The sequence below is a fragment of the Ascaphus truei genome, chromosome 6, assembly GCF_040206685.1.
Source record: "Ascaphus truei isolate aAscTru1 chromosome 6, aAscTru1.hap1, whole genome shotgun sequence".
NCBI lineage: Eukaryota > Metazoa > Chordata > Amphibia > Anura > Ascaphidae > Ascaphus > Ascaphus truei.
In genome coordinates, this window is record NC_134488.1 from 63,351,802 (window position 1) to 63,365,472 (window position 13,671).

General features: G+C 48.2%; 1 long non-coding RNA gene across 1 annotated transcript in view; it reads right to left on the reverse strand.

Moving 5' to 3' along the window:
• Positions 1-13,671, reverse strand: part of LOC142497158 (uncharacterized) — a 53,308-nt gene that overhangs the window by 30,355 nt on the left and 9,282 nt on the right. Inside the window, exons 2-3 of the long non-coding RNA XR_012802188.1 lie at positions 13,065-13,165; positions 8,731-8,857 (exon numbers count right to left, since the gene is read on the reverse strand). This is a non-coding gene — a long non-coding RNA (uncharacterized LOC142497158). The remainder of the gene's footprint in view (positions 1-8,730; positions 8,858-13,064; positions 13,166-13,671) is intronic.

Below are 13,671 nucleotides of genomic sequence, written 5' to 3' on the forward strand. Positions count from 1 at the left end.
TCTGCATCTCTCTCTTAAGCTGCTCTGTCTCTCTCAGCTCCTCTAGGGCCCGGGCCATAGAGGGGGGGAGCCGGGCTGAACCACGCGGACGCTGAGGCTCGCCTGCAGAAGCTGTGCGATTCCACGCACATACAGGCGAGCCAGCGTCTGCGATCGGAGGTGGGGGGAGACTGAGGGAGGCGGGGCAGTGACGTCGCTGGGCCAATCGCCCGCGACGCAATGACGTCGACGTCACGGCGCCGACATCACGGCGCCGTGACGTTGACGCAGCCCCACTCTCATTGGAGGTTTTCAGCCGACAGCGCGCTGAAAAACAGCTTGGCACTCGGCTGAAAACTCCAAAGCCTCCGCACGCCTGCGGACGCTCGCGCGAGCCCCCTCTCAAGGCATCCTCATTGAGGATGCAGGGGCTCAGCGCGGAGCGTCCGCACGGCTCAGCACGGCCTGTCCTTGTATGGACTCGGCCTAACTCTGCTGCGTATGCTCACTGACTCACAGCTAGCATGAGACACTGCAACACTGTTGCAAACCTTCACGTGCCTCTCACTGAACAGAGGCAGCCCAACAATAGGAAACTGAACTCCTAACTTTAGGCAGTGCTGTGTCTTATATCACCCCCCCAGAGAACAAACCTGCTCTGTATCACTAAGTGTGGACACAATGCATGTTGTCACTTCCTTTGGGATATATGACACCTCACCAGGGTTTGAGGGCAAACCTCATGATTGTTGCTGGCAATCCTGCATACTTACCAGGTTAACTGCCAGCATGAGAAAGAGATATGTACACCAATCTTAGACATGGCTACATATATATATAATATTTATGGCCCAAATGAACAGAGCCAACCTCTCTTCCAGAGTGTAACTGATAAATTGTTGAAAGAAAGAGGAGACAACCTAATTGTGGGGGGTGATTTTAATGCTGTCAGTGACCCATTTTTAGATAAATCTTATCTTAATCAGAGAAAAGGAAAATCAAGATCTGCACAGAGAAGCATAGGGCTGTTACAAGAAACATTGGGTTTGTTAGACTGCTGGAGGCTGTTTAACCCCACTGAGAGAGAATATACCTTTTTCTCTCACCCGCATAACTTTCTCAAGAATATACTATATTCTAACAAGTGACCATATGATGGACAATGTGTCCGCAGTGGCGATTGAAGATATAATGTATTATTTGTTTTACTCTGTGCCCAGGACATACTTGAAAACGAGAGGTAACTTTCAATGTATTACTTCCTGGTAAAATATTTTATAAATAAATAATCATATCAGACAACGCACCAGTATGGTTAGAGATAAATTTAGGGAACACAAAAATAGAATCTGGAGATTTCCATCTTATCTTCATAATAATGAGGAGTTTAAAGCTTTCTTCCTCAATAGCTGGTATTATTTCCAGGAAACAAACACTATACACCAAAATGAGGGGAAATTGTATTGGCAAACCGCTAAAGCGGTAATGAGAGGCAAGATTCTAACATACATGAACAAACATAGGAAAGAAACAGAGGCAGAATACATTAAATCTAGCAAGGAACTGAACAGGGCGTTCTGTCACATCAAACAAAATCCCACACCAGAAAACAGGGACAAATATATGGAAGCAAAGAATGTATGCAAAATATGGCTACACAGAAAGGAACAAAAAAAGCTCCAGTTTAGAGACCTTAAACTTTATAAGTACGGTAAGAAGGCAGGTAAATTCTTAGAAAATCTAGTTAGACGAGCTACAGAGCCAAAACACATACAGCTCAACCCTGTTATAGCGCAATCCGCTAAAACACGGATCCGCTTGTAACGCGGTGTGAGTGTGGCGCCCGTTTTTTAAAAGCAAAATTTTAAAAAAAGAAAACATTTTTTTAAAGCTTTATTGCTAACGGACGGACACACACACAATACTCCCCTGCACAGCACATCTCATCCCCCCTGCCCATCACATCCCCCTTTCCTGCACATCACGCCCCCTGCCTGCACATCACCCCTTCCTGCACAACACCCCTCCTGCCCATCACATCCCCCCTTCCTGCACATCACTCCCCCAGCCTGAATATCACCCCTTCCTGCACATCACCACCCCTACACATCACATCCACCCTGCCCATCACATCCCCCCTTCCTGCACATCACTCCCCCAGCCTGAACATCACCCTTCCTGCACATCACACCCCCTACACATCACATCCCCCCTGCCCATCACATCCCCCCTTCCTGCACATCACTCCCCCAGCCTGAACATCACCCCTTCCTGCACATCACATCCCATCACCCCTGGCCATCACATCCCCCCTTCCTGCACATCACCTTCCCTGCACATCACATCCCATCCCCCTGCCCATCACATCCCCCCTTCATGCACATCACCACACACACACACACATACACCTCTCCCTCCCTCCCTGAATCTCCGCTGGGGGGGAGGAGAGAAGGGATCGCGGTGGCCATTTTTTAAAATCGGGATCCTGATTGTTTCCGGTGGACCCCGAGGACCGCGTTATAACGGTGTTCAGCTGTACTTAGGATGCGTAAAGCTTCAGGTGAACTAACATCAGCTCCTGATGAAATATTTACAGTTTTTAGGGACTTTTATCAAAAATTGTACACTACCAGTGAGCAGGATGCTGTAGCTCAAGACAAGTTTTTACAGGGATTAAAGTTCCCAAAAATAACGAATGAAGAGCAACAAGAACTTAACGCTCCAATTATCAGGAAAGAAATAGAGGCTGTCATAAAGAAACTTAAAAATGGGAAGACACCAGGGCCTAATTCTATAAGATCTTTGGGCCAGAAGTAGGACTACCCCTGCAAAACGCCTTCAAAGAGATAGTAGACAGATATTAATATTTGGAAACAGGGAAACAGCATTCATCAGAATTTTAAGAGAGTTAGTTATCAAAAAGGTTTGATAACTAGAATAAATGCTGGATTGGAGGCTTCGGTCACTTCACTTGACCATGACTATATGCTCAAATGGGAGGCGGATTTAAATATAGAAATTGAGAGGGACGATTGGAAGGATTTATGGAAGTTTGCTGCAAAAACTTCCATATTCACAACTATTAAAGAAAATATATACAACATTTTATTTTACTGGTACCTCACCCCAAGTCGACTGAAACAAATTTACCCTCTGGTGTCTGATCTGTGCTGGAGGGGTTGCGGGCAAAGGGACGATATGGTCCATATTTGTGGACTTGCCCGGCAATACGGAAATATTGGATTACTATCCAAACTATTATTAAAGAAATAATGGATGTGTCCATTACTATGGATCCACTGATTTTTCTGTTAGCTAAACCAGTTGAAGGGGTCGATCGCCCAATAAGAAAATTGATCTCATTTATTTTGACGGCAGCTAGATGTGCTCTGGCGGCCTCTTGGAAGAAGATAGCCCCCCCCCCCAGGCAAACTGCTGGGAAAAGGATAAACGAAGTGATGCTGATGGAGAAAGTGACAGCCTTTTTGAAGCAGTCATTTTATAAAATATGGGACCCGTGGCTGGGTTTGTGATTGGAACTGATACTACAGGTGAACCATTCAACCTATATATTTTTATTATTCATGTTCCAAGGTGTATTTTATTGTTGTCAAACGGTTTGCTGAACACCGAGTTGATTTCCTCTTCTGCGCATGTGCCGCGCTGTTGCCTGCCTCTGTGGTTGCCAAGTGAGGTCTGAATCATTACTGGCAGACGCTGTTACTCAAAGCAGAGCGGGCGCTCTGACGTCACAGAAGGGCCCGCGGGACCACGCCGTCACGCTGCCTGACTGATCGGGAAACACAGTGAGGTCTGCAGAGGAACCTGTGTACTACTTGCGAGCAAAGGACAACCACTCCCCAGGATCCACTAAGCGCATTGACGCTATTAACAGGACATTGAGACTGTGGCAGAGTCATCAATTATCTGGCATTTCACCTACCTGTAGGTGGAAAGGAGAGTGAAGCTCTGGTGGTTCCTGGTTGCAGACGCTGGTAACTGCCACTCTGTGGCTGTATGCTTGATTAATCTACCTTGATGTACGCATAACCTTGAAACACCTTTTATATAAACATAGTTTATTACATTTTTCACGATGAGTGTTGTGCGCTTTGTTTGTTTTTTTGTTACTAGATTCTAGGGTCTTGGGCTACCCTTTACACAGCAGCAGACGTTCATCTACATTGGTATATATTTATTTACCTTTTCCACATGGTGGGGTGTGTTTTTTTGATTTAAATTGACATCACAATTAACACTTTGTATTAAGTATATATTTTAGTGCGCACTTATTTGTTTTTTCTATTTGAACAAGGGGGATCACTGCGCCTTCCCCACCCTCCTCCTCCTTCTGTCTCTCTTGCTCTTTACTCTTTCTTTGTCCTTCCTGTAGGACCATTATTAGATAACACTAGATGGTACCTCTTATCATTTGTAGGGAAATCAACACACCTATTGTAATGCTGATAAAGGAAACTGGGATGTTAACCAGGTGTTATTGAATATTATAGGCTAAAGCTGTAAAATTCCGGGCATTATTGAAATCCTGCTCTCTGATTGCTTAAATATATAATTCCCATGGTACAATTAAACCATTTAGCTTTTTCCAAGAGAAGTTTGAAATTCAGAATTTCTTAGTTACTTACTGTCACTGGACTATAGGAGTGCTCACCACAAACCGGACTGGACCGCGAGGCCGAGGTGGGGATACAGGAAAATCACCGCCCTACAGCCGCGTGAGCGGGTCCGGTAAGCAGAGTCGTGTTGATAGCCTGGTTGGGGACAGGAGAGTGTAGAGTCGTAGAGGTACTTGCCAGATTCGGGGTCGGAGAGATCAAGAGTAGTCGGGGACCAAAGCCAAAGTCGAGGAGAGGGTAGAAGTCCGTAGGGCGAGCCGGGGTTCGAGGGTGCCAGAGATCGGGAGTCCAGATTCCATCAAGGGTCTGTAACGGAAGACAAAAGCAGACTGCGAAGTAGCTTGTAGCAAGCACAACTAGAGACTGACTATGCTCAGCAATCAGCTCAGGGCTGGTAGCACTATACACTGACAGGAGCCAATGAGAACCTCCAGCGGTGATGTCAGATGAAGGTAGAGCGCTGATAGGCTGAGGCAGGATGCAGGACAGGTGTGGGAGGAACAAGTACATTGGCGGCAGTGGAGATGGACATAGTGGCGCGTGCGCGCGACGGAAGGGGCGGATTGAGTCTGCCAGGAGGAAAAGCCAGAACTGTAGACCCGCGCGGGGGTCTGCCCCGGCGGCGCGCATGAGCAGCAGGGAGAGAGGAGAGACCACGGGACCGGACGCTGCGCGCCCCGACAGCGGAGGTAAGAGCCGCAGCGGGCGCCGTGGGAGGCGGCATTACAGTACCCCCCCCTTCAGGGTCGGACTCCGGATGATCCCTACCAGGTTTAAGCGGAAATTTGAGATGAAATGCCCGAACCAGCCTGGGAGCGTGTACCTGGACTTGCGGAATCCATGCCCTCTCTTCGGGTCCAAAACCCCTCCAATGCACCAAATACTGGAGCCCTCCTCTTGAGATACGAGAATCCAGGGTGGACTGTACCTCAAACTCTTCTTGTCCATTGACCAGTCTGGGGGGAGGTGCGTTGTGTTGGATCTGAGGATTGGGTATAAACGGTTTTAATAGAAAACAATGAAAGGTAGAGGGAATCTTCATAGTTGCAGGTAGTTTCAGTCGGTAGGTAACCGGATTGATCCTCTCCAATATAGAGAATGGGCCAATAAATCAGGGTGCCAGCTTTGGGGATGTGACTTTCAACCGTATGTTCTTTGTAGATAGCCATACTTTCTGACCTGGGGCATAATTGGGTGGTTTCCGACGATGGCGATCAGCCTGCCTCTTCTGCATAGCCGTGGCCCGTTTGAGATTATCCTGAATCCTAGACCAGGAAGCTCGAAGATCCCGAATCCTCTCTTCTGCGGCCGGAACTCCTGTACTAAGCCCAGACTGAGGAAGGGCGGAGGGATGAAAGCCAAAATTAGAAAAGAATGGAGACTGTAGTGTGGACTCATTCCTGAGATTATTATGAGCGAATTCTGCCCAGGGGAGTAGGTTGAGCCAATTGTCCTGAGAGTCAGATATGAAACAACGAAGGAACTGCTCCAGTGACTGATTGGTTTGTTCAGTTTGACCATTGGTCTGTGGGTGGTATCCAAAGGAGAAGTGAAGCGCCACGTTAAGTTTCTTACAGAAGGCCCTCCAGAATCTCGAAACAAATTGCGACCCACGATCAGAGACTATGGTTTGGGGTGATCCATGGAGCCTGAAGACTTCCCTCACAAATACCTCGGCAAGTTTAGGGGCGCTGGGTAGGCCTTTGAGTGGGATAAAGTGCGCTTGTTTAGAAAAGCGGTCGACCACTACTAGTATAGTGTCCATGCCCTTAGATTTGGGGAGGTCGACAATAAAGTCCATCGAGAGATGTTCCCATGGTTGATCGGGAATGGGAAGGGGTTGCAGGAGTCCTGGAGGTTTATTCCGTGGAATCTTGTTCTGTGCGCAGGTGGAACATGCTGAGACAAAATGTTGAATGTCCTTGCGCATGCCTGGCCACCAAAAGGTTCGTTGCAAGAGGTCAATAGTCCTTTTGATCCCTGGATGACCTGCTGTTTTGGTGGCGTGCCCCCATTGCATTAACTTCTGGCGGAAGGTAGGGGGTGTGAAGAGTCGTCCAACTGGCACCCTGAGACCCTGAGGGATTTGATCTTCAACCTTGGTGATCTCCGTCAGTGCGTTAAAGGTATTGGCAGACAGGACACATTTAGGAGGAAGGATAGTCTCATGAGGGTCTTCGGTTTTGTCTTCTACAGAGAATTGACGAGACAGTGCGTCAGCTTTAGTATTTTTAGAACCAGGGAGGTATGAAATAAGGAAGTTGAACCGGGTGAAGAAGAGGGACCAACGTGCCTGCCGGGCACTCAGATGGCGGGCAGTCTCAATATATAAGAGGTTTTTATGGTCCGTAAGGATGGTGACGGGTACTCAGCGCCCTCCAGTAGGTGACGCCACTCCTCCAAGGCCATCTTGATCGCGAGGAGCTCACGGTTACCCACGTCATAATTCCGTTCTGCTGCGGAGAATTTTTTAGAAAAGAATGCACAGGGTTGCAATCTGGCCTGTGGGTTCTTCCTTTGGGATAAGATCGCCCCTGCCCCTATGTCCGAAGCATCCACCTCAAGAGTGAAGAGTTGTGCTGGATCAGTATGCACCAAGATAGGTGCTGTGACAAAGGCTTCCTTGAGAACCTGAAAAGCCATGATGGCCTCGGGGGACCACAGTGCGGGATTGGCGCTCTTCTGAGTGAGGGCTGTGATGGGTGCGACCAACGTGGAAAAGTTCTTTATGAACCTGCGGTAATAATTGGCAAAGCCTAAGAACCTCTGTACCGCTTTCAGAGAGAGGGGTCGGGGCCAATTCAAGACAGCTTCCACCTTGGTAGGATCCATCGCGAGTCCCGTGTCCGAGATTATGTAACCCAAAAATGACGTGGATGACTGGTGGAACTGGCATTTTTCAAGTTTGGCGAACAGACGGTTCTCCCGCAACCTCTGAAGTACTTGTTTGACGTGCCGAGTATGTTCCAGGGGATTCTGGGAGAATATAAGGATGTCGTCTAGGTAGACCACCACGTGTTGATCCAGAAGATCTCTGAAAACGTCGTTAACGAAATCCTGGAAGACGGCTGGCGCGTTACAGAGACCGAAGGGCATCACGAGGTACTCATAGTGCCCATCACGCGTGTTGAAGGCCGTCTTCCACTCATCTCCCTTACGAATCCGAACCAGATTGTAGGCTCCCCGGAGATCCAGCTTGGAGAAGATAGTGGCGCCTTGTAACCTGTCGAAAAGTTCGGCAATCAAGGGAAGTGGATACCGATTCTTGACAGTCACCTTGTTGAGGCCACGATAATCAATGCAAGGGCAAAGTGTGCCATCCTTTTTCTTTACAAAAAAGAAGCCAGCTCCTGCCGGAGAGGAAGTCTTACGAATGAAGCCTCTCTGGAGGTTCTCCTGTATGTAAAGTTTCATCGCCTTGGTCTCGGGGGGGGAAAGCGGGTAGGTACAACCTCTGGGGGGAATCGCGCCAGGAAGAAGGTCGATCGGGCAATCGTAGGCGCGATGGGGTGGTAATTCCTCCGCCTGAATTTTGTCGAAGACATCTCTGAACTCCCAGTAGGTGTCCGGAAGGAGGGGATTCTTGGATTCCGGATGTGTGGCACCTACTAGGGCCTTAGGCGAATCCAGACAAATGTCTTGACACGGGTCTCTCCAGGTGATGGTTTGTGACTGGAGCCAGTCGATCTGGGGGTTATGCTGCTGGAGCCAGGGAAGACCTAATATCACGTCTACAGCCGGCGTGTGGATGGCATCCAACTGAATATGTTCGGAATGGTGACCAGTCATCTTAAGACGGAGGGGAATGGTCTGCTGTGAAATGAATGCGGGCTGCAAAGGCCTACCGTCAATGGCTTCAAGGCCCACGGGCCAATCCTTGGCTACCAGAGGAATCTGGTTCTTCTCCGCAAAAGCCTGATCGACAAAGTTCCCACCAGAACCGGAGTCTAGGAAGGCCTTCGTGGTGATGTCCCCAAAGCCTCCTGATAGGGTTATAGGAAGGAGTATCTTGAATGGTAGTTTGGGAGAGGGAGGAGAGGTTACATGCCCAGTGTAGTTCTCCCAGTACTCACTGGGGGCTGGCGTTTCCCGACTTGGAAGGACAGGTACTCACCAGGTATCCACTATTTCCGCAGTAAAGGCAGAGGCCCGCCCGACGCCGGCGTAGTCTGTCAACGAAAGGCGAGTCCCACCCAGCTGCATGGGTTCTTCGGAAGATACGGCGACGGACTCCCCTGGAGCTGTATGTGGGAAGGAAGTGGGTTGGGTACTTTTTTTTTTTTTTTTTTCCACAAAAAGGTTTTTATTGTTGGGCAACAGTACATTGCATACAGTGTCTACCAACCCAATGTCATTCTTTAATGTACCAACACCCAACTTTTCTCGTTTCCACCTTCCTCCGTTCTTACAAAGACATACTGGGTAGACCAACTCACATACCTAACACGTCACACAAACATAAAAAAGGGAAGGTGGGGGAGGAGGGGGGGGAGCTCAGTGTCTTCTGCCTGTTCACCGTCTCACCTCTTGCTGTCCTACTTAGGAGCAGCTGAGAGCTGCGGGAGTTCCATGGATGTCTTCCCTACCTGTACCCCTATTGCGCGCCGACTGTACTGGCTCATTGTAGGAGAATGCATTTAGGTGTATTATGGCATGATGGTGGTGGTATTCACCCCTGGAATATCAGAGTGGTCTAGCCACTTGGTCCAGATTTTCAGGAAATTTGTGCCGGTGTCGTTGACCAGACTTGTCAACTGCTCCATCCGGCAAATATACCAAATTCTGTTTCGGATTTTCGGAATGGTGGGTAGGTCTGGTTGCTTCCACAAGGCTGCGAGTTCGCACCGCATGGCTGTTGCAAAATGTGCAATCAATTTTTGAGCCGGTCTGCCTATTCCCCGAGTGCGCCTGCCCAGCAGGAACAGCCAAGGGTCCAGGGGGACCGACTGTCCGAGAATACTCGTTAGCCAATCTTGGATTTCCTCCCATAAAGGAGCCACTTTGGGGCAACCCCACAGCATGTGAAGCAAGTCTGCCTGCTCCCCACATTGTTTTGGGCACAATGGGGGGTAACCTTTGACAAACTTTGCTAATCGTGTAGGGGTGAGGTACCACCTCATTAGGACTTTATATGCATTCTCCTTCAAGGTGGTGCATATGGAGCTTTTCGCTGCTGCCAGTACTATAGTGGACCAGTCCTTGTCTTCTAATGTCTCCCCTAAGTCCGTTTCCCATCTGGTTCTGAATGTTAATTTAATGTCTACGTCTCGTCCAGGACAGACCACCTCTCCGTATATCCGAGAAGTGAGTCCCGTGGTGTCCGTGCCTCTGGAACACAGCTGCTCAAAATTTGTGCGTTTGGGGCGTTTGGGGATTTTAGCGTAAAATGCTCTCACCTGGAGATATCTAAAAAATTCGGAGTGGGGCATCTCTGTTTCTGCTCGGATTTGTTCGAATGATTTAATATTTTGGTGTCTCTCCAGGTGTAGTAATCTGGTGATACCTTTTGCTTTCCAGACTGCAAGGTTCTTGCGTAACAGACCCGGAGCGAAATCGGGGTTCCCCGTAATCGGGGTCATAAGTGTGTGCTGGGTTGTCAGTGCACACTTGTGTTTGGTGTTCTCCCAAGTTGCCAACGAGCTATTCACTGCGGCCAGCGGCTCACTCACTGTCAGATATGTCTTTTTGGGTAGCCAAATTAGGTCTTGTATCTCTACAGGGTCACAGCATGCTTTTTCCAGCTCCACCCATCTGCGCAGGCTTGGGTGCATGTGCCACTGAATAATTTGGGTTAATTGTGCCGCTTTGAAATATGATATCAAGCAAGGTACCCCTAACCCTCCTCTAACTGTTGGCCTCGTGAGAATGCTACTTTTTATTCGTGGTTTTTTATTACCCCAGACGAATTTCACCATAGAGGACTGTAAGCGGAGGATGTCATCCCTGATCACTTGTATCGGGAGGGTCTGAAACAGATACAAGATTCAGGGTAGGAGATTCATCTTAAGGCATTGGATCCTGCCCACCACGAGATTGTGTGGCCTGACCAGATCCGAAGATCCTCCCTCAAAGTCCTAATTAGTCTGGGGTAATTGGCTTTGTATAGGGCTGAATATTCTTTGGTGATATAGATACCTAAATATTTAATGGAGGATGCTTGCCATTTGAAATTAAAATTCAGTTCTATTAATTTTTCTGTGACCTTTGGCAGGTTGATGTTTAATGCTTCTGATTTTGTCTGATTGATTTTGAACCCCGATATCTTATTAAATTCGTCTAATAAGCTGAAGACATTTGGCAGGGAGGTAAGGGGTTTGGACAACATTAGTATAATGTCATCTGCATACAGGGCCACTTTGTGTGACTGATCTTTTATCTGTATACCTGTTATATCTGGAGAGTTGCGGATATGTGCCGCTAGGGGTTCTATACATAGTGCAAAAATAAGTGGGGACAGGGGGCATCACTGCCTGGTGCCGCTCTTTATTGGAAAGTCTGCCGAGGGGAAGCCCTGGTGTCTGACCTTCGCCCTTGGTTCCCTATAGAGAGCCAGAATAGCGCCCAACATTCTCCCCCCTATGCCGAACACTCGCAGCGTCTCTGTAAGGTAGGGCCAATCAATGCGGTCGAAGGCCTTTTCAGCGTCTAAACTCAATGCCATAGACGGGATGTGTTTTTTCTGTGCCAAATCAATTAAATCTATTATCCGTCTGGTATTGTCCATAGCTTGCCTTCCGCATATAAATCCTACTTGATCGGGGTGGACCAGCTTCGGCATGACCGAATTCAGACGGTTGGCTAATAGTTTGGAGAAGATTTTAGTGTCTGAATTGATAAGAGATATTGGCCGATAACTTTTACAGTCTGCTGGGTCCTTTCCTGGTTTAGGGATCACTGTTATAGACGCCTGGAGCATTTGGCTAGGAATAGGGGCACCATCTAAAAATGAATTGAATAATCGGGCCAGGTGAGGTACTAAGGTTTTTCTGAATTTTTTATAGTACAAGTTGGAGAAGCCATCCGGGCCCGGGGCTTTGGCTGGCTTTAGTGCTTTTATTACCTCTGAGATCTCCTCACCTGAGAAGTCTTCCTGTAATGCCTCCCTTTCCAATCTGCCCAGTCTGGGTAGTTTTGCCTCAGTTAGAAACGTCCTCAGCTGCCTATGAGTGTTCTCACAATGGGAGACCTTCGCCCCGTCATACAGGGTCTCATAGTACTTTTTGAATTCCTCTACAATTAGTTTAGGATCAGAAGTAAGGTCACCGTTCTTGGTACGAATGGATTGGATATGGAAGTTACGGTTACAATTTTTGAGTTTATTGGCAAGTGGGGTATCTGGCTTGTTCGCTTTCTCATAGAATTGTCGCCTAGACCAGGTCAGCTCCTTTTCAGCTCTGGAGGACATCAACAGATGCAATTTAGTTTTAGTGTCACGCCAGGCCTGTAAGGTCTGCGCTTGTTTGGTAGTTTTGTGTAGGGCGGAGAGGGCTGATAGCTCGGATTGGAGGATCAGAATTTTCTTTTCCCTTGCTTTTTTCCGCCTACTAGCTATCCCCATGAGTTCTCCGCGGAGAGTTGCCTTATGGGCCTCCCATAGGGTGGATTGGGATGTCACGCTACCGATATTCTCCTCAAAATAGACCCTGATTTTATCCCTTATTTCTGTTTCAATTTCAGGGATTTTTAGCAAGCATTCATTAAGCTTCCATGTCGCTCCTGGTCTGTCTAGTCTGAAGTCTGTGCACCGCAGCTCAATTGGCGCATGATCTGACCATGAAATATCATGGATGCCCGTATGGGAGATCTGCGAAACCATTCTGTTAGACACAAAGAGGTAGTCTATCCTGCTGTATCTGTCATGTGGGTGCGAATAGAACGTGAACTCTTTTGCCCCTGGATGTTGTTCCCGCCATATATCTACCAACCTATTTGTCTTAAGGCCTTGGTTCCAGATTGCTCTACTTTGTGTGTGCTTCGGTGCTTTGGGTGTGCATCTGTCGGCCTTGGGATCTAATGTCAGGTTGAAATCGCCCCCTAAAACTATACCGCCTTGTGCCACTCTATGTAGGATGGTGAAGAATTTCGTGAAGAAAGTATCGGCTCCCTCGTTGGGGGCGTATACGTTGGCAATTGTGAGGGGCTGTCCTCCCATCTCGCCTACTACTATCAGGAAGCGACCATTCTTATCCTTTTTTGTTAGCGTGATATTGAATGCCAGGCGATTATGTAATAGGGTTGCTACCCCTCTTTTTTTTACGTTTGCTGGTGCGGAGAGCCACGTTCTATATCTGCTATCTAGGAACTTGGGGGAACTGGTCCTTGAGAAGTGGGTCTCTTGGAGTAGTATTATGTCGGGGTCTTGCCTCCGGTAGTCTGAGAATGCAAGTTTTCTTTTCAGGGGGCTATTAAAACCTTTTGTGTTGTGTGATAAGATTGTAAAATCCTTACCCATTGGTGTTTTCAATAGGAATTGCTGCTTTACCGCTTTCTAGTGGGGACATGAACTTCCTCAGAGTATGATCTTGTGAACTGCTTTGTATACTGCTCATCTGCGCAGGGGAAAAACACTGGGGTAAACACAATGGGAACATTGGGGAGACAACAAATAAACTTTGATAACTTTCGGTGACCTCAGAGGACCGAGATCCCCTGGGCACCTGAACTGCCCCACGTGGGGTTCCGGTTCGGGCGGGCCCACCTCTGATCACGCGAGGTTGAGCCTTACCCGTGTTCCCCGGCCCACCGGGGTCTTGCATAAATCTCCTGGGGTCTATCCCCCAGGTATCCATGAGGAGACTCATGGCGACGGCAAGAAGGAGGCTATCCCCCCCCCCATCAAATTTTAACCAAGCTTATGGCAACTCTTTATAAACAATGTGAACGTCCGGCGTCTTCAGGACTGCAAGCTGATTTGGTATGCATGTATACCCTATCTATGTGGGGGGCTTTTCCCCTTGCTTAGCTTTTATGTGGTGTGTGATGTCTCTGTGCCCTGTGACCGCTATCTATCCCACGGTGTTTTACGGCCGTTTTTACGTGCTAGCTCTTTCCGAGC